Source organism: Mauremys reevesii, linkage group 2 (genome assembly GCF_016161935.1).
Source record: "Mauremys reevesii isolate NIE-2019 linkage group 2, ASM1616193v1, whole genome shotgun sequence".
Lineage (NCBI taxonomy): Eukaryota > Metazoa > Chordata > Testudines > Geoemydidae > Mauremys > Mauremys reevesii.
Genome location: NC_052624.1, coordinates 218,059,247 through 218,080,064, shown reverse-complemented (window position 1 = coordinate 218,080,064; position 20,818 = coordinate 218,059,247). Strand labels below are relative to the sequence as shown.

The following is a 20,818-nucleotide window of genomic DNA, read 5'->3' as shown; positions in this document are numbered from 1 at the left end:
TTCTATAAGTCTATAATATATAACTAAATGATTGTTGTATGTAAAGTAAATAAGGTTTTAAAAATGTTTAAGAAGCTTCATTTAAAATTAAATTAAAATGTAGAGCCCCCCCCGGACCGGTGGCCAGGACCTGGGCAATGCGAGTGCCACGGAAAACCAGCTCCCGTGTCACCTTTGGCACCCGTGCCATAGGTTGCCTACCCTTGTTATAGACTAACAGAAGTATTGGAGCATAAGCTTTCGTGGGTGAATACCCACATGCGTCTGACGAAGTAGGTATTCACCCACGAAAGCTTATGCTCCAATACTTCTGTTAGTCTATAAGGTGCCACCCTTTGTCGCTTTTTACAGATCCAGATTAACACTGATACTCAGTGCCAAATTCTGTACACTTGAAAATGAGACACCAGCAGGGATGCTGGAGCAGTTTTTATAGTGGGGGTGCTGAGAGCTATTGAACCAAACTGTAAACCCTGTATATAATGGAAACCACTTCCAGCCAGGGGGTCCTGCTACACTCCCAGCACCCCTAATTCCAGTACCTATGGACACCAGTTTGCCAAAATTGGATGTGTATCCACATAGAAGCTGATAGCTTCTATCCCTGGTGAGGGTGTTGGATGTTAATCCTTGTTTTATTTTCAGCATGGAAACAAACTCTAAGGGGTAAAATGATCTTTTAATTATATAGTGTCTCAGGACTATAGGGTTGTTATAAAAGAAAGCTTGATTATTATGTTGCTAAATTTTGGCTCAAACAGGCTTTAAACATAGAGGTAAATATTTTTTTAAGGTTTTCATGATTCCTGGAGCTAAATTTGGAAGCAGTCTCTAGAAAATGACTGCAGTGTATCATTTATACATTGTGATTGCAACATGTGTGCAAATAACATCCCAAGGAGTTATGTTAAACCCTTGAAGATTAACCCAAACTACAGATTATGCAAAATTGTGTGTGCAGACAGTAGCCTTTGAAGTTTTCTCAAAGCAGCTTTTAATAAAAACAAGTCTCTACAGCCCTAAAATAATCTAGAGGTGACATCAGGTGTCACCATGGAAACTCAGGCTTCATTCCTGTGTGCAACTGGGTGGAGTTCTAGAATAGGGAGGTGACCTTTTGACAGGAATAAATCTGTTACTCCAGTTGGCCTATGCCAGAAAAGATTGGATTTGGCCTTCAGCTCGGAGAATGTCTTTAAAGAAGGAAAATTGGAGCACTCTGTATCTCATTTAACATACTGTATAGCCCAAGAAGGGTAAAGAGCTCACTGGAGAAGACCTGATTTGATGATCTAGGACACTAAAAAAACAAACCTCTATTTACATGTTTTGGAAGACCAAAATGTCAGATGGGGTGTCTCGTTGTGGTTCTTCTAAATCTAAATGTTAGGTGGATTATGAGTAAGACTACGTTTATGTCATAGAGGTCATGGAAGTGACAGAATCTGTTACTTCCAGAGACCTCCATGACATTCTCTGCTTCATCCCCAGGGGCTGTGGGACTCTGGAGTGAGCAACCAGCAGGGACCTGGCAGGATTCTAGCCACAGGCAACAGGGCCCCATGCAAGGTTCCAATGACAGGTGACAGACTCCTGAGGGAGCTCGCCTCAGGGTTCCAGCGATGGGCAACATCCTCATGCGGTGGAAGGGGGAGGAGGAAGCCTTAAGTGAGCAGCTGGGGGTGTCCCATTTTCTCTTTGTGAAATTATGGTCACTGTGCAGCTCCCAGCTCCCATGGGCAGAGGGGGAACCCCACAGCTCCCAGCCACCATGTTGGTGGGGGAAACCATGGAGCCGCAGCAGCAAAAGTCACAGACAGGTTGTGATGGGTTAGATCCCCCTCTGGTATGCCACCTAATGTACTGGGATTTCACTGAGCCCGCCTGCTCCACTAGTCTGGGCTCCCTCTCTCTGTTTTGCTGAATCATTCTGTCTGGCAGCACACACACACAGATAGGGAGCATCAGCTGTAGAATCAAACAGAGTCTGCAAACAGCTCTCTATGAGACTGTTTAGCTAGGAAATTGCCCAGCACTCTAGTGCCACTTCCCTGTGGAAAGTACACCCAAGATAATATTGTGTTGCGCTGTATAGAAAGATCTGCACAGCACAAGCTCATAAAAAAATTGCCCTCTCCCTCAATGTGAAGAGAGATATGCACTGTTTCTTGCCCCCCCTCCCAAAGATATGGATTGAACAAACTAGGTTATGTTATAAACAAGAAATAAGTTTAACTATAAAAGACAGATTTTAAGTGATTATAAGGGATGGCAAACAGAACAAAGCAGATTACTAAGCAAATAAAACAAAGCACGCAAACTAAGCTTGGTTCACTAAAGAAACAGGTAACAAAATGTAATTTCTTCCCCTAAATGTTTAATTAGGCAGGATGCAGAGTTTCTGTTGCTCAGAGTTCCAGTTACTTCTCTTTACAGACTAGACTCCTCTGTCATAGTCTGGACTCAGCCCTTGCCTTTCCCACTGCTTGGTTCCTTTTTCTCTTCAGGTACTTTCAGCAGTCTTTCTTCTTGGGCAGGAAGGCAAATGGAGAAGAGTCCTGTTTGCCTTACTCCCCAGCCTTAAATAAGATTTACATAATGCGGGAATCTTGACCTCCCACTCCTTTTAGTGGAAAATTACTAGAAGTCCAAGATAGTGTTTAGTACCAGGTGACAGGACCACCTGACCTAGTAGCGTCACAGCTATGTCCCATGACACCTCTCAGGAAGGCGAGAGATCAGTATCTTTAAAGTCTTGTTTCTTCCTAATGGCCTATCAAAGCTGATGGCCTATTGTTTGGTGGGTGTCTCCCAAATACACACACAGTTGTAATTGTTACATAGTCAACATTTGTAATTTTAGATACAGAAATGATACATGCATACAAATTGAATAATCACATTCAGTAAATCATAACCCTTCCAATGATACTTTACGCAACCCATTTTGCATAAAATATATCTTAGTTAGACCATATTCATATCATAACCGTATTTCTATGAAAAATATGGGGTGTAACATCACACAGGTCATGGCTTCCGTGAATTTTTGTTTATTGACTGTGACCTGTCCGTGACTTTTTTACTAAAAATAACCAAGACAAAATCTTAGCCTTAATTATGTGAGTACAGTTCATAGTTTCTTTCTGATTCTATTTTTGTATCCATTACTGTTCTTGTAAATGCTACATACTATTTTATTCCCATGTGGGATTGTTGTTTGAGTAAAGTTACAGAGTCTTATAATTTATCTGCTTTGTCTTTGAGTTCAGAAGAGAGAAAAGAGAGTGTGGATGTGAAACAAATTAATACAAGAACCTGTGAAAACCACTTTTAAGGACAGAGCTAGTACTTGTTGGAGACTTCCTGATGGTGAGCTGTCACTGAATGTAAAACTGTTCAGAAAAAAAATATATATACATATGCTTAATCAATTAAATCCAGTTAAAAATTAATGTGTTGTATTGGTACCTTCAGGGGCAATTTCCAGAGACCTAAGGGAGTTAGGTGCCCAACTCTCATTAAAAGTCTTTCATGCCTCTTAGAAAATCTCTGTTATTAAATCTTGTACACCTCTACCCTGATATAGCGTGACCTGATATAACACAAATTTGGATATAATGTGGTAAAGCAGCGCTCGGGGTGGGGGCGCGGCGGCTGTGCACTCCGGCGGATCAAAGCAAGTTCGATATAACACAGTTTCATCTATAACGCAGTAAGATTTTTTGGCTCCCGAGGACAGTGTTATATCAGGGTAGAGGTGTATTATCGTATATACTTTGTAACGCTTCTGTACTACATTTTTGCCAAGTCTGTTGGAAGTAGCAATTACTGTACTAAACTTTTTTCTTTTTGCTTTAAGTCTTTGGCCTGCTACTCAAAAATACAAAGATTTTTCTTCATTGAAGAGGTCCAAATTTCCACTGAAGGGGGTGCACAAAGAAACTAAAAACTAATAGGGCCACTAAAAATGTAATTTTAGAAACCATGATTGTCAGAAAATAGATTACATTTTAACTTATCACTTTAATCCTGAGATGCTGGTAGTTTCGTAAATCTGACAATGTTGAGGTATACCCAAACACCAACTTTAGTAAATGGCACAGTTGTTTTAGAGATTCAACTGGGTATCAGCCAGACACAGTGAAAATAATTTCTCCCATCCAGGGACAGTTCTTTACTTCATCTACTGATGATGAGCACAGCTGTGCACAGAGTAACAAACAATAGTACTAAAGGACGCATTGAGGTCAACAGGACTATTCACATGCTTAAAGCTAAGAATGTGCTTACGTGCTTTTGTTGGATCAAGACTTGTTTACTGAGGATGGGACAAGTATTTTGCATGTGGGAACTGAAGGCATTGAACTTGAGGGCATTGAAAAATTAAGGTCTTGTCTATACTGGGAGTTAAGAGTAATCAACTAAAGGGGTGGAAGGTAAATATGCAGAAGTTAATGCCTGCTAAATCCCTGTGTGGACACACTGATTCAGAAGCGAAGTGGCCACTTTACTTCTGAAAGAGAGCATCCACATGGATGTTTAATATGCATTAACTTCACACCTTTAATTGATTTGACTTAACTTTTCTGAATGTCCCCATGTAGACCAGCCCTAAGTGAGGTAGTGGGATTCAGACTGTCTGTTTGTTTAAAACCATAAAACTAATTCCATGAAAGACAAAGACAAACTTTGTTTTAATTATGCATTTATAGTTACTCTAACATTGAGTTTGCTATAACTTATAATGCCATTTTAAAATGAAAAAGTGATCATTTTAAAGCAACAAAACATGAGGAATGTTAGGGGAAAAGGTAGCTGTAACAGAGTAAGTCCATTTAGCAGTATCAACAACTGTTAAAAATAAAGGTGTAGACAATTTTAATTCTCTTAGCGTATGCACAGTGTGCACAGCCATTTGATAGCATCATCGTCATCCAGGTGAAGAGCCAGTTGTCCATCATCAAAATAAGCCAGCAAGCACTTGTCAAGGATGTCTGAAGTTGACTGCATCTACAGCACAGGTCATTAGAGAAACTCCATTTTGAAGAGATTGTCCACACAATTACCCTGCCCTAAACTGGTTCAGGGATGACCACAGGTGCCTTGGCATGTCAAAACCTGGTGGGCAGACGGTTGGGTCGGTGACTAGAGAGTGATTAACGACTGTTGTCGTTGACTACTTGTTATACCAAGCAGATTCCACCATCATGTCATGCGGTGGCATAAGTGATCATAAAGGGGGTCTAAAAGACGGACAAACTAGCGAGTGATCAAAGAGGTCTGAATACAGAGGGAAATCACTGTTTTCACAGGTCTTGGCCATGAGCATGCTGGAGGTTCTCTCACAGCAGCTATGGGGCTGTGTAGTCGCAGCACCAGCACTGGGAGAGAGCTCTCCCAGCACTGTAAAGAAAAAAATCACCTCTGCGACGGGGATAGACTGACAGTGTCTACACTGGCACTGTACAGCGCTGAAATTTGTAGCGCTCGGGGGGTGTTTTTTCAAACCTTGAGCGAGAAAGTTCCAGCGCTATAAAGTGCCAGTGTAGATAAGCCCTAAGTATTGGCAGCCATGGCAATGGATTTGCATGTAATGTCCTGGTAACAATGTGCATAGCTTTGTATGAGATGAGTCTCATGTGAGACGAGTGACACCAGACAGGAGCAGAGTACTCTACTGTTGAATAGCAGAGGGCTGATGTTCTAAGTGTCCAGGCTGGGCCGGTCAGTTTTCTGAGCAAGTTGCTTTTACAGTTAATATGTGGCAACTAGTGTTTGTTTTTACAATCAGCATCTAAAATATGTAAACCATTCAGGAACCAGACACTTGGAAATGACAGAAACATTGTGTAAAAATTCAGCTGCCTCCCTGGTTGAAACATTTTGTCCTGCACCAAGTATCTTAAGAAGTTGCTGGTTTCATGTCACAATGATTTTTCTATATGACATTGATGTCTTTTAAAATAACATCCAAACCTGAAAAATGCTTTGCTTTCATTTATTCTATCTATAACAGTTATACTTTGCCTAATTTTAAAATACATATTTTTATTAAACTCATGAATAAACAATGTGGCTATATAAATACATCTTTCAGTGAAAGAATGCCTTTTTCCTGATGATGGCTTTTAATTAATAGCTGTAGTTGTATTCAGCAGTGATCAAACAGCATGCATCTAATGGCAAGTAAAGCCAACTTGAAAAATCTTGCTAGGGTGAATAGCCAGAAAGTTGGTAATAAGTAGAGCACTGGAGTGCATACTGTACAGAAAATCTGGCATTGGCAGGGGGACGGATAAGATGACTTAAATGGTCATTTCTCTTTATAACGTGTGAATCTATGAATTGATGATCCAGATGTGAAAGTAGTCATGAAATTTTAAGGGCAGTATATAATATACTGTTTGATAAATGATGTGCCATCATATGTAATTGTGCAAAAATCTGAAAGTATAGTCCTTTCGGCAGTGATGAGCTGCCAAAATCTTAGGAACCAGTTCCCTACTGGGTCTTCGGCGGCATGGCTCCGGCGGCTGAAGGACCCACCACCGAAGACCCGGTAGGGAACCGCCCAGTCAGTACACCCCCCACCCATGTCCTGCCCCCCCCTCAGAAACCACAACCCATAACCCCGCCCCTGCTCCTTGTCCCCTGACCACTCCTTCCCAAGACCCCCAACCCTAACTCCCCCCCAGGACCCCACCCCCTGCCAAACTTGCCCCGCTCCCTGACTGCCCCGACTCCATCCACCACCATCCCAACAGACCCCAGGAACTCCCACGCAGTGCCTACCCAACCCCCTTCCCCATCCCCTGTCTGCCCCCCGAGAACCTCTGCCCGATCCAACCCCTCCTCCCCCGCCCTGGCCCCGGCCCTGGCCCTGGCCTCTTACCCCTGCCGGGGTTGGGGCCGGGGTCGGAGCCGCGCCGTGCGGCCGGAGTTGGGGCCGGTCAGTGGCTGGAGCAGGGCTGGGCGGTGCCTGGAGTCCTCATCGCGCCCCACCCTGCCCCAGCTCACCTGCAGGAATCTTCCCCCCGGCTTCTCCTCCCACCGCGCCGCCCAGCCGGACCCGGCCAGGAACTGCGCGGCCCGGACCCGGGCAGGAACGGCGCCGCCCGGCCAGGAACCGGGCAGGATTCGTGCCGCCTGGCCGAGGTCGCAGCTGGACCCTTGGGGCAGGAGCCCAGCTGCCCGACCCCAGAGTCTCGCTACGACCTCGCCGAGTGGCGCACCGCCTGGAGCCCTCCTCCCGCTGGCACCCCCGGCCCCAGCTCACCTGGTGGAAGCGCTGCTTGCTTCTCAGCCCTCCCAGCTTCCTGCGCGAACAGCTGATTCGCGGGAAGCTGGGGAGGGGGAGGAGAAGCCGGAGGAGCTTCAGCAGAGGAGGCGGAGTGAGGTGAGTTGGGGCTGGGGGAAGGGTAGGGAGCAGCTAGAGCTTTAGTTAAATTTAAAAGCCCTTTTGGAACTAGTTGTCCCTCCAGGAACAACCGGTTCTAAAGGGGGCTTCTAAATTTAACAACCGGTTCGCGCGATCCGGTGCGAACCGGCTGCAGCTCACCACTGCCTTTCGGGTGCAATAAATGTACCACTTGCCATCAGTTCTTGGGGAATACTACACTACAAAATTAAGTCGACTTAAGTTACAATGACTTACAGCCACCACTCTTAATTAAACAGCTAGTGCATATCCATACTACAGCCCTTGTGTCGGCAGAGCACATCCACGTTAGCAGCTCTTGCATAGACACAGAAAGCAGTGCACCGTAGGTAGCTATCCCACTGTGCAATTGGTCACCATCTGCTACAGTGTGTATTGGAAAGCGTTGCAATGCCTCATGGGGGCAGGCACAGTGTCCCATTATGCATTCTTTCTCCATTTCATCATTACATAGGCTTCCTAGAGCATTCCATGGATTGTTGGTTCTGGGCTCAAAACAAGCACTGAGTGGTGGGATTGCATCATTATGGGATAATGAGCATTGGCTGCAGAACTTTTGGTTCCACAAAGCCACCTTCCTGAAACTGTGTGTGGAGCTCACCTCAGCCCTATGACACAGGGACACCAAAATGAGAGCAGCACTAACTGTGGAGAAGCTAGTGGCAATCATTGTAGGGAAGCTGGCAATGCCAGACTGCTATCGATCAAGTCAAGAATCAGTTTGGAGTGGAGAAAAACACCCTGGAGGTTACTGTGATGCAAGCATTAATTACCTCCTGTTATGAACGACTGTAACTCTGGGCAATTTGCGTGAAATAGTGGATGTTTTTGAAGCAATGGGATTCCATAACTGCAGAGGGGCGATAGATGGCATGTTTATCCCCATTTTGGCCCAGACCACGTTGTGATGGAGTACATAAACAGAAAGGGCTTCTTTTTTCTATGGTATTGCAAACTCCCTTGGATCACTGGAGTTGTTTCACCGACATCAACGTAGGCTTGTCAGGGAAGGTACATGATGTACACATCTTTAGGAACACGGGCCTGTACAGAAAGCTGCAAGCAGGGACTTTCTTTCCAGACCAGAGGATTACCGCTGGGGATGTGGACATTCCAATAGTGATTCTGAGAGACCCTCCTCCTGTGGCTTATGAAGCCTTACACTGGCCACCGTGACAGCAGCAAGGAGCACTTCAACCACATGCTCAGCTGTTGAATGTGCCTTTGGCCACTTAAAGGGGCACTGCCGTTGCCTCCTCAGGAGGTTAGACCTTAGTGAGGAAAATATTCCCATGGTTATAGCTGCCAGTTGTGCCCTTCATAATATATATGAATCAAAGGGGGAGAAGTTTTCCCTGGGGTAGTGTGTGGAAGTGGAGTGGCTGTCTGCTGCTTTTGAATGGCCAGATATTAGAACTGTAAGATGGGCCCAATGGGAGCTATTTGGATCAGGGAGGCTTTGAAGGAGCATTTTAACAATGGGCCACAGTAATTTGTGTTTGTTTAGCCAGGCTTTTTTTTTTTTATTATTATTATTATTATTATTATTTTTTTTGCACCATGGTAGGAACCTTGTAATGATTACTGTGTGTGTGCTGCTGTGACACTGCAAATGCACCTACTGGTACTATCTCTGAATGTTAACAGTAGTCACCATATGTTGGAGAATAATAAAGATTCATTCACTTTCCATAAGTTCAGTTTTATTTCACACCCACGGAATCATAATTATGTGTTGGTAACCTGAACTTCCTACATACGGAGAAAAGTATCTTTAAAGGGGAAAGAACAGGAAATTCACAAGCACAGTTGCCAATGAGGATCTTGCAGCTGGTTGTATGTCCAGCTGTCATTCTGCAAATTGTCAAACGAGGTGGAGTGCCTGGGGTACTGCTGAGATCCCTGAGGAAACAAGGAATGTGAGGGGGACGTGTTCAGACAGGGACTGCAACATGTCTGTTTGCTATCTCAGCAGCATTATCATCTTTTTCTGCTCCATCTCCTATCCTGACTATCCCTTCCCAATTTCTCACTGATTGCCTCCCTCCTTGCTTTCTGCTCACAATCTGAAGCAACTGACGACTGCAGAACCTCCTTGTACATGTCTGTCTTACTCCTCTAGTTTCTTTTCCTTATCTAAGTGATGTGTTCGCCCGGTGTGTGGGAGAACATCAAGGGCACATCTGCAGCTGCTAAAGAAATCATAGACAGATGTGTTATCAGTGCATTAACACTCTTGATGCAAACAAGTAACATCTTTCTATTATGGTGCTTGCTGAAGTAATTGCTGAATGGCATGGCAAAGTTTCCTACCATGTGGAAAGACAGCAGCCTTCCCAAAAACCTTTGGCAGAGGATTGCTGATTACCTCCAGGAAAGTTTCCTAGAGATCTCTATGGAGGATTCATGGGAGATCCTGGTGTGCATAAATAAACTTTTCCACAGGCACCCCTCTGCAGAATGAGTACTTGCCAGAAGCATCAGGCTTGGCAGAGCTGGGCTGCTGAGGCTTGCGGTGGGAAGCAGTGGTCAGCACATCCCTCAGCCCGCGCCGCTTCCTGCAGCCCCCAGTGGCCTGGAGCAGCGAACCGTGGCCAGTGGGAGCTGAGATTGGCTGAAACTGTGGACGCGGCAGGTAAACAAACCGGCCGCATGCCAAAGGTTTGCTGATCCCTGAGTTATGAAGTCATCCATTTTAGAATTACATCTGAATCAATCTGAGGGCCAAATTTAAGAGTCCTACCTTAGCATCCATTTGTGCATGCACAATTCTGTGTATATAATTACTTGTGTATGCACAAGATACTGTGCACATGTGCAAAAAGCCATTTGTGCTTAAATAGTTTGCATGTACATATTTAATCATTTGTGCACATAGCACATTGATGTTTTTGACGTTTTGATCCAAACTCTTATGCCTAAAACCTTTAACCCCTTACCTGGTAGAAGTCACTAGTTATCCTCCAAAAAGTGTGATTTAAAGTGACAGAATCAATTCAAAAATAGCACTTCTGTCTTCTAAGATTATAAGAAATACATTTTGTTTTACTTGCTAATAACATTTAGTCTGTCAATTTGACAGTGCTTTCAGTAGTCAGTTTTGCTCCTTTGTATGGTGAATGTTTCCTTATGTTTGTGTGGGGCTTTTGCACAGCAGGAAGAGAGAACATTTAAAAGTGGAAGTGGAGGAGCTGGTGTTGTAACTGAAGCTACTTGAACCACTTCTTGAAATTTGACTTCATTACAGTTGATGTGTCGCTTTCCAAATGTCCCTTTAAGTAGTTTACCAGTTATTTCTGTGGTTTCCTCTTTAAGTGTGGAGAGAATAAATGAGTGCTTATATTTTCCCATGCTGTCAAAATGAGATGCAACTTAGTCAATTGTGCATGTCTTCATAATAAAATCATCTGTCATTTTTCTTGCATGTGTTGGCTAACAGTGGAAATGGGGCTGACCTTTAAATTCTCACTGTTAAGCTGATGAGTTGAACATCTCATTTAAATAAATGTACTATTTCCCGCCTGGTTATTATTTCAGGCTATGTGCATATTTGCTTAGAAATCATTGCATCTACTTACTTTGGTTCCCTTTTGTCTAGTTTGCTTTGCAACCGAAGGTTAAGAAATATATTTATGAAAGCACAGACTCTTGAGCCCAAGTTTGAGAAAATTGAGGGGAGGCTTGGGGTGACGCCCTTTTTAAATGTGAATTAGACAATAAGCACCTTTCTTAGAAAAGGGGGTTGGATTTGCAGGGGAGCCAGAGCTATCTTAATGGGACTTGATCAGCGTTCCCTCTAATTTATTACATCAATGTGTGGAATGAATTTTGTTGTGACACACATCACCTCCATATTGGTGCACAAAACAAAATTCATGTGGTGGAGGTTGGGCCGAGGGGTTTGGAGTGTGGGAGGGGGCTCAGGGCCGGGGTAGAGGGTTGGGGAGTGGGTGGGTGAGGGCTCTGGAGTGGGGCCTGGGATGAGGGGTTTGGGGTGCGGGAGAGGGCTCAGGGCTGGGGCAGAAAGTTGGGGTGTGGGGGGTGAGGGCTCTGGGGTTGGGCCAGGGCTGAGGGGTTTGGGGTGCAGGCTGCCCTGGGGCTGCGAGGGGGGACAAAGGACTCTTCCCCCCCCCCCAGCCCTCTCTCACCGCAGCAGCTCAGGGCCAAGGGAGAGGCGCCTCTCCCTGGCCGTGGCACCTCTGGCCGGGCTGGGCTGAGGGAGGGGGCTCCTCCCCCTGGCCATGACACTTCAGTTGCGGGAGGGGTGCCTCTCCCCCCAGCCACAACAAGTCCATGCTGGGGGAGAGGCACCTCTCCCCGCCTGCGCCACAGCCCTGAGCCTCTGCACAGGGCTTACTATGCCTCCAGGCTCTAAGCCTTTAAGATAAACACCAGATAGGATTTGCCATGTGCCTCAAGCTAAGAGCTATCCACATTGCAAGCTTATTGCCTACTACCATAGAGTCTTACTGAAGCACTCTAATTGGTATTTGAAGAATCAGCCCCTTAGTATACTAGGCCCATATCCTTATTTTTTTTAAACAGAGAAAGACTTGACTGTGCATTCTTGTATTCTTGTAGAGACCAACAATCTGTATTAAATACATAGCTCTAGGATGAGGTTTCAAATGTCAAGAATGTAGCCATCTGCTATTTTTAGCCTTGACCTCGCTTGTATATTCTTTTGCTGCAGCAGTTATGGCATGAAGAAACCTTAAGTCATGCTCAAAAGTATTGATTGTCATATATAAAAGGCTAGGTGTGCACTTTTAGCTGTGATCGCTTTAATCTGTGTAATATCCTAATCCTGAGTAAAGTATGACTCTTAACACATCTCCACAATACCTGGGTTTATGCCAGCTCCATTTCTTGTGCATCATGTTTGTGTAATATTTCTTAAGACATGGTAAATACTCTATTTTATCTATATGATAGTTGGTTTATATGCAGGTGTCTTGAATCTGAGCTCTGTGAAAACTTTGAAAAATATAAGGTGTACAATGGTGGACCATAATACTACTTCAGACTGGTTTCAACAATAAAAATATAAATTCTTTGATGTAAAGATAACCTGCATTTTGTTGTATTTTCTGAAAATGAGTGTTTCATGGAAGGGGGGGAGGGTGACTTTATTTTTTTATACTTAATGTAAACCCATGTGTAGCTGTCGTTTCTTAGACTTATGACATATTGAAATAATAGCATGAAATGAGTTTACCTGTTCATCTTAATGGGGTGTTAAATTTTAAAGTCTAATTATGACTCCTGAAATGTCATCATGGTTAATGATTTTCCCCTTTTGTCATTCTGCAAGTAATATCTAGCCAATTTTGTGTTTTGTTAGGGCTGGAAGTGACACTTATTTGAAATGCTAAAGTTCCAGTTATATGAAACAAGTAATCACAAACTTTTCAAAGCATGGACTGATTAATGGAATAGTTCACCTCTTGATTCACTCAGAATCATATGGGTCAGCTTTTTGTCAGTTTGCCCTAATGTATCTACACAAACGGCTTATGTGGAAAACAAGATTGCATTTTTAGCTGTTTAATGCAATAAGTGAGTTGTATGTTTTTGGAAAAGATAAGTGTTGTCTAGTTTTGGTCCTCATTTCTTCACCTACTCATCTAATCTTTCTCAGAGATGGTAACGAAGAGAAACCACAGTCATGTGACTATCCTGCTCACTGCAAGTCATCCGCAAATGCTCTACAAATTATCAGTGGTTTGTGAATCTCTTCTACAGCATAGTGCTGCAAGTGCAAATAGAATATTCCTCTAGGATGAAAATGATGCTGTTGAAGAGGGTCAGTTCAATATAGGGCTTACCAGGAACATAAGTTGTGTATGGGCCTTGTGCTGGCCCTCTCCTTGGGGTGAATTTGACTTCTATTAAATATTGATTGTGGATAATTGAGCTGCTTGTTAATATCCATGTTTAAACATGTGCTAAAGGAAATATAAACTATTCATCACTGTTTAAAGTGTTACGCTTCCTTAGTGCAGCTTATGGTATCTTAGAAATCTCCTATTAAACTTGTTCCATCAGCAAAGACAGTTAAGCTTAATAAGCTAAAATGCTTTTGAATGATGCTCTTTCTGTCTTTAAATGCTAAATTGATAGAACCATAAAAACGGGCAAAGTGGAATAAGGAGAAAAAAATAGCCTTAACTTTCAAAATTTCTATTATTGAAATTATTATTATTATAGTTTTTTTTCATCCATTGGGTTGATAAAGTTGTTATATAATATATTTTTAGTAGAGGTTCAGATTTTATCAGCTAACGACACTAACACTTTTGTAAACCAAGAAAATAACACTTCCTTTGAACACGTCAGTTTGGACCCCAGTGCATGTGCCTCATGAGAATGATACCAGAGGTTTTTTTTAATAGCACTGTTGTATCCATGCCATGTATATGCCCTCTGTGTCCTCATGCTCCTGCACGAGTACAAAGGGGTGGGGTGACACCCCCTCTCCTTCAGTTCCCTCTTCCCACCTTCACAACATTCATTTAACTGCCATAATGTGTATCAACCTGTCTGGATTAAATGTTGTTGGTTAAATCCCCCTGTATAGGGCTTCTTAACAGGGTGGAGTCAAAACCTGTGGACTTCAAGCTCTGCCAATCATTCAGTGGGCTAGTTCACCTGAAATATAGACACTGCAGGTATCTCTGCTGTTTAGGAGTCACATATATGTTGAGTAGATATTTCTCCACAAGAACACAGAAGTTGAGATATGAGTCTGAAGCTTTGTCTTCTGGAACAATTCATGAAGGTCTTATCAGACCCTGAGGAGACAAGCTCCAGAGTTCTGCTAGTGGGCAAGCCAGGATTGTCCAACGCTTTATCTAGCAGGCAAGTGACGCCGAAGATCAGCACTGAGCAGATGGCGCGAAGAAAGGACTGACACCTCCAGCGCTGAAGCAGATACCAGCATCATTGGCACTGAAGCTGGCACCAACAATGCTGGTACCAAAGTCCAGCACTGATAGGAAGTGCTCCGGGTATAGAGGCAACAACTCCAGGAGTAGGTCAGTGTCCTTCCATAAGGACAAACCATGTAAAGCCTCTAGAAATAAAACCACCAAAACCTGCACAGTGGTGAGGACTGGTGGTAAGGAGCAGCCCATGAGAGAGACAGACTGCTCTGGTGGCACATCTCTATGTTGAGGCCTACTGTGGATGACGTGCTCCTCAGAGAACCGGGACAGGCATTGTGCCAGAGCACCTACTAGTACAGGCCCCAGTATCACATATGTTGTAACTGCCCTAAGGAGTTTTATTCCCTCTTGCTGTCACAGGGTCATATGTTCTCACTTCTTTCCAGCAGCAAACCCTCTCCTCTGAGAGCAGTGGTCAGCAGCACAGAAGGACCTGCCAGCTTTCCTAATAGGTCTCAGCTACCATGGTCTTCTCAGGAATGGCACCAGACTGGCCAATACCAAATGACCCGTTCTGTATTCCTATGCATGCTCTCAGCTTGCAGAAGGCAGATTTCCATAGAGCTATCCATCTGGCCAACACTACTGAAGATGCACAGTGGGGCCTATCCTTTACTAATAGAGTTCTGTATTACAGCACCAAAAATAATTAGTAAATGCCTGATAGTAGTGGCAGCACAATTAAGGAGATAGGAAATCCGCATATATTGAACTGGATGATTAGCTGATCAGAAGCAGGTCCCAATACGAGACTGCTGCAGCCTTAGACATGTCCTCTTGCTGCTCTGTCACTTAAGACTCCTTGTGAATTACCAGAAATCATGTCTCACATAATCACAGCTGATAGAGTTCACTGTCTGCAAGAACCCATGTCCCAGAAGACAGATTCTGGTCTCCAGTTGACAGCAAACTACCTAAAATGAAGTCAAATGACAAAGTGTACATGTCTGTTACTCCTTGGTAACATTTTGGCATATACATTTGTGATGCTGCTTACCAGATTACGTTACAATTGTGGCTGAGGTCCATAGGCTCCCGGTCCAGACGTCTTGTGAATAAGAGTTAGCCCTGCCTCAGGTACTGCGAGAGAGCTAACTTGGTGGCTTGATCCAATGAATGTACAAAAAGGGGTTCCTTAATCTAACCTATGCCAAAGGCTTATCAGAGTCTCCTCAGGGACAGGCTGGGATGCATACCTGAACCATATGCAGATGCAAGGAACATGCTGTCAGGATGACCTAGAACTGCCAGTGAGTCTTCTGGAGCTGAGAGCCATCATACTGGCCTCTGTAGCATTTCCTTCCTGTTCTGCAGAACTCTACGGTACAAATCCTGACAGACACGTCCAAAATGCATTATATGAACAAGCCAAGAGGCACTTGGTTGTCACCTTTCTACCAAGAAGCCATCAAGCTTTGAATGTGATGTCATCAACATGGGATAACCCTGTTGTTTCTACACCTCCCAGGGGTCAGCAATGATGCATGGTAATCAGCCATAAATTGTCACTGAGGAAGTCTGTGATAGGGCCAATATTTTGTCAGTGGGGGCTCCCATAATAGAAACCTCTTCACCATGGAAGAAGGGGACAGTGGATTGACATTCACAACATGTCCCTTGTAAATACCCAGTTTCAGCTTGTCTGTGGTCTAAAAATACCAGATGATCCATCTAGCATTTCTAATTTGAGGATTACCACAAATCTTGGCCAACTGGTCAAACAAGTTCCAGATGATGATTTTTCTAGTCATAGATCTAGCACTTAAGGTCCTCCAGCTGAATGTTGAAGGATTGTCTGCTGCCAGGTGGGACCTTATTAGTGTTCTGGAAGGGATGAAATTGTCTAGAATTATGCCAAGTTGGTTAGTATATGCAATGGCTCTGTTTTTGAGAAATTGCCATTTCTGTGTGCACATTAGTGATACAAGAAGTGCTTGGAGGCACCAGAAGAACAACCTCCCGCAAGGATCATTATCTCCAACATTATTGAACTTATATTCAAATAACCTATCATATACCAGGTCTTGCAAGTTTGGTTATGTAGAGGACATATGCATCGGCAGTCAGTCACACTCCTTTGACATACTTGAGAGTGTTCTGAATGCAGATCGGGTAGCTATGGCCGATTATTGTCATCGGTGGTGCCTGATACCAAGTGGAAATTAGACAGTGTTAAGTGTTTTCCACTTGCATCCACTTCAGAGAGATGAACATAGTTCTCAATGGTCAGCAAATAAAGCATGATTCACACCCAGTATATCTAGGCATCACATTGGTGTGGCAGAGCTCTGACCTTGCTCCCGTGGGTCCTGCGCTTCTAGGCGGTTTATACTAGCCTCAGTGGCTCACTGTGACCCTCCACGTAGCCCTTCTCTCTCTAGGGCCAGGGTTACAGTCTACTGAGCCCTTTTCATTATAGGCTGCAAGGAGGTTGGTGAGAGAACTCCCACAGTCTCTGTTCAGCCTCCTGTCCTGACAGGGCCTGACTTCCCCTTTCAGGAGATGTTCCTGTAGTGGTGGGTTGGGGGGAACCCGGGCCCGCCCTCTACTCCGGGTTCCGACCCAGGGACCCTAATGGTAGCAGTTGTTGGTAGCCAACCTTTCACTGCCAGAGTTGCTACATTTCCCTGGGCCACTTCCCCACAGCTCTCCTGCTTCTCCCTTCTTCACCCTTACCTTAGGGCTCCTTTAACGATGGTTTGAGGGTGTCTTCACTAACCAGCCCTTCAGCCGCACTTCCTCTGGCTCCCTGGCTCTCCTTCCTGACTGGAGTGAGCCCTTTTTATAGTATCAGCAGGGCCTTAATTAGAGTCAGGTGGTCACATTAGCTTAATGGCCTCACCTGACTCGTTACAGGTTAATTAGAGTCAGGTGTTCTCATTAGCCTGGAACAGCCCCTGCTCTGGTCAGTCAGGGAACAGAAAACTGTTAATCCAGTGTCCAGTATATCTGCCTTCTGCTATTCTGCTGTACCCAACTGGCCTGGGCCTATCACATTGGATAGAACTCTGATATCATGCCCGTCTTAGAAAGACAGCAACTAAGATCAAAACACGCAGCAACTTCCTTGGAAAGCTGGCCAGAACGACATGGGGTGCCAACACCCAAACGCTACAAACTTCAGCCTTGGCACTGTGTTATTCAGAGGTGGAGTATTGTATTCCAGGATGGGATCACACGTCTCACACAAAGATGATCGACATACAACTTAATTCCATCATGCATATTATTTTAGGCACACTTAAATCTACTCCTCTACCATGGTTACACGTTCTCTGCTAAATTACTTTGCCCAGTGTTCGCAGAAAGGAAAGTGTAGCAAAGCTTGTGACAAAATTGCCCACACCTACCATTAATTAAAGATTTGTTTTATCTACCTGATGGTTGTCTGCCCTCACATTGCTCATTGTGGATAAATTTACTGGGTGAGGGATTTACGGTAGAGAATGTATGGCAAACTTCATGGTCTGCAGAGAAAGTGACAAATTATCTTGTCTCGGATCCCACTCAAAGTCAACCCGGGTTTGATTTATCATGAATGCAATGGAGCCTTCTGAACTGGTTTAGTACCAGACATGGAATGTGTGCTGCAGTGGAATTTTGGGGACATTTTAGAGACAGTCCATTATGTCAACATGGACACCCACAAACCATGCCACACCTTGTTGAGGACTACAAAATTACTCAAATTCCTGGAGGCGTTCATGCCTTGAATATCAATAAGATCACTGTGGCTTGGCTTGATCGGATTGCATGTGCTGAATAAATAAACCACAGAGGGCAACATTAAATGCCTGAAATTCTGCTCCAGAAGGAGTGTGAGCCAAGGCCAATTGCCAGAAGCCTTTCTCCTTCTGTGGTCTCCAGGACTCCTATATGTGACTGCCAGTTCTCATCCCCAGGGTAAAATCCAAGATCAAACTGGGCAAGGTTACGATAATCCTGATAGTCCCTTACTGGTTAATATAGTTTTGGCTGTCATGTGTATTGCAGGTGGCCTCTTGTGCACCTCTCAACATGCCCACATATAATAGCTCAGAATCAAGGTCATGTGCTACACCCAGAACCACAGTCATTGCATGTGATGGCATGGAAGTTGGTTGAATGCTACTGACAGAGACTGTTCCTTACAGTTTCAGGAAATTCTCTTACAAAGCAGAAAACCTTCCATTTGGAAAACGTAGTCTCAAAATATATATATATTTTTAAAGTAGGTAGCCCAATACAATCTGGCCACAGTAGAGACCCTGATACCAAAGATCCTCAACTACATGCTGTACCTGAAACACACTGGATTATCATTTAACTCTCTCAAGGTTCATCTTGCAGCAGTATTCATGTGTCACACGCTGGTACAGTCGTACTGTGTTCTTACATCCCATGTTATAAAAATTCAAGAGCCTACTTAATTCTTACTTACTGGTTAGAGACCAGAATCTCATGTAGGACCTCAATATGGTCTGAAAACTCAGAGTCTTTGTTTTGAACCACTGTCTGATTGCTTGGTATACCACTTGACCATCAAGATGGTCTTTCTGTTTGTTGTCATTTCAGCATGGAGAGTCAGTGAGCTCCAAGCTCTGGCCAGACTGCGTTACACATCCTTCCTTAGAGACAAGGTAGCATTGGGACCAAACCCGAAGTTCATCTAGAAGGTAGTGTTGGAATTCCATCGCAACCAATATGTTACCTTACCCAGCTTTTTCCTGAAGCCTGCACTTAACACCTGGAGCAGAGCTACATACGCTGGACATGTTATAATTCTAAGCCCTTCAAGCTGTCTTCCACCCTTCTTCATAGATATATCCCACCCCTGAAAAGGCCAAGCCATCTTGTCTCAGATAATCTTAGTGGATCAGACAGTGCATTTCCACCTGGTATCAGATGGCTGGTGACCATCTCTCTCTGCCTTGATGGAAGTGTGCCTTGATGTTCAGAGGCAGCATCTTCTGCCTGCCTCAGGACTGTGCCAGTCTCTGAGATTTCAAGGCTACAATGTGGTGCAACCCACTGACTTGTGTTAAATATTATGCCCTTCACATAGTAGGCAGGTTAGATGCCAAATTCAGGTTAGTACTTCAATCACTATTTGATAAAGGTGAAACTCCTCACTCCCACTACCAAGGGAGGGTACCGCTTGCCATTCACTTACCGTGGGATCCATACTGACTACATCACAAAGAACCAGAGTTACTGTTGGGTAAATAACCATTCTATCCCCTAGACCATCTTCTCTTGATCTATATTCTTAGATTTCTATGTAATGGATGCCAGTATTCTGTCTGCTGTAATAAGTAATTCAGTATCCTCTCTGTCAAGGAGGACAAGCACTCTAGAGTACCTATTTTCTTTTAAAGTTAACACTTACTAATGCTAATGTCTTGAATGTATCCTTTTGTTTAAATGGAGATGTCTGGAAGTGCATAGTTTAGACTTTTTTTTTTCAGCATTTAGAACAGCAAGCATTGAAACCACTGTTACATAGTACATCAGATGAGAAATTGTTGAAAGAATACAGCATTTTTTTCTGAAGCTTAGAGAGTTGGACTACCCAAACTTTAATTTTGGATAATAGGATAGTGGGTTGTGTGTTTTTTTAAATGCATCCAGAACTGATTGTTATAGATGGAAAAACCAAGTAATAAGTTGCTTATATAAGGTTCTCTTGAGGGAGCCCTTGTGAGTTACTGTGTTGTAATATGTGCATGTAAGTTCTCCATGACAGGAAATGTACTCCACATCAGCTCCACCTGAAAATGACAAGGTATACAACATATGGAAGGCATGTGGGCCAAACACCACCTTCAGCATTCAACTTATTCTACGTGTGGCAGGGAAAGGAGTAGTGGAATTTCAGACAAGAAAAATAAACCTAGTTTGACAGGAAACAGTTACTTGGAAAGGCGTCGGTGCCAATTCTAGCTCAAAGAAAATAACGTCAGTACTCTGTGCGGGCAGTCAGGCAAATGATTCAACAGTTTCCTCTGTCCAGTTCCCATAGGTAAATGAAACACCTCAGTAAGGGAACTGCAAACAACTGCTACATAGGCCATAAAAGATGCCCACAATTCTACCCATAGTCTAGAAGTACTCTTTGATTCCTCATTTATGCTTAGCTCAGTGAGGAATCCCACCTGACGTTCTCCTGAAAATTATATTGATCAAGCTTAAGCCCCAGTTCTGCAAACTGATCTGCCCGGGCATGCACTTACACCTGCATGTTGTCCCTTACGCCATGTGGAGCCCAACTGACTGCAGTGAGTGTGCTCGAGCAGACACTCTGGGTGCAGAAGACTCCAGGCGGATATAAAAGTGCATACACACCGATCAGTTTTAACATCAGTGGGGCTGTATGTGAGCCCGGGAGTCTGCCGTGCTGTACTACAGTATCTAGTACCTCCCAGTAGTGCATTAAATAATCTGATTAGGC

General features: G+C 44.0%; 1 protein-coding gene across 3 annotated transcripts in view; it reads left to right on the top strand.

Moving 5' to 3' along the window:
• Positions 1-20,818, top strand: part of PCMTD1 (protein-L-isoaspartate (D-aspartate) O-methyltransferase domain containing 1) — a 91,547-nt gene that overhangs the window by 9,051 nt on the left and 61,678 nt on the right. The window contains exon 2 of one of the 3 annotated variants that reach the window (XM_039524303.1): positions 3,273-3,372. The exons of 1 other annotated variant lie outside the window; for it this stretch is intronic. The gene's annotated coding sequence lies outside the window, so the exon portion shown is untranslated. Of the gene's footprint in view, positions 1-3,272; positions 3,373-18,956; positions 19,044-20,818 lie in introns of those variants that run through there. One more of the 3 variants, XM_039524304.1, reaches the window with a different exon arrangement.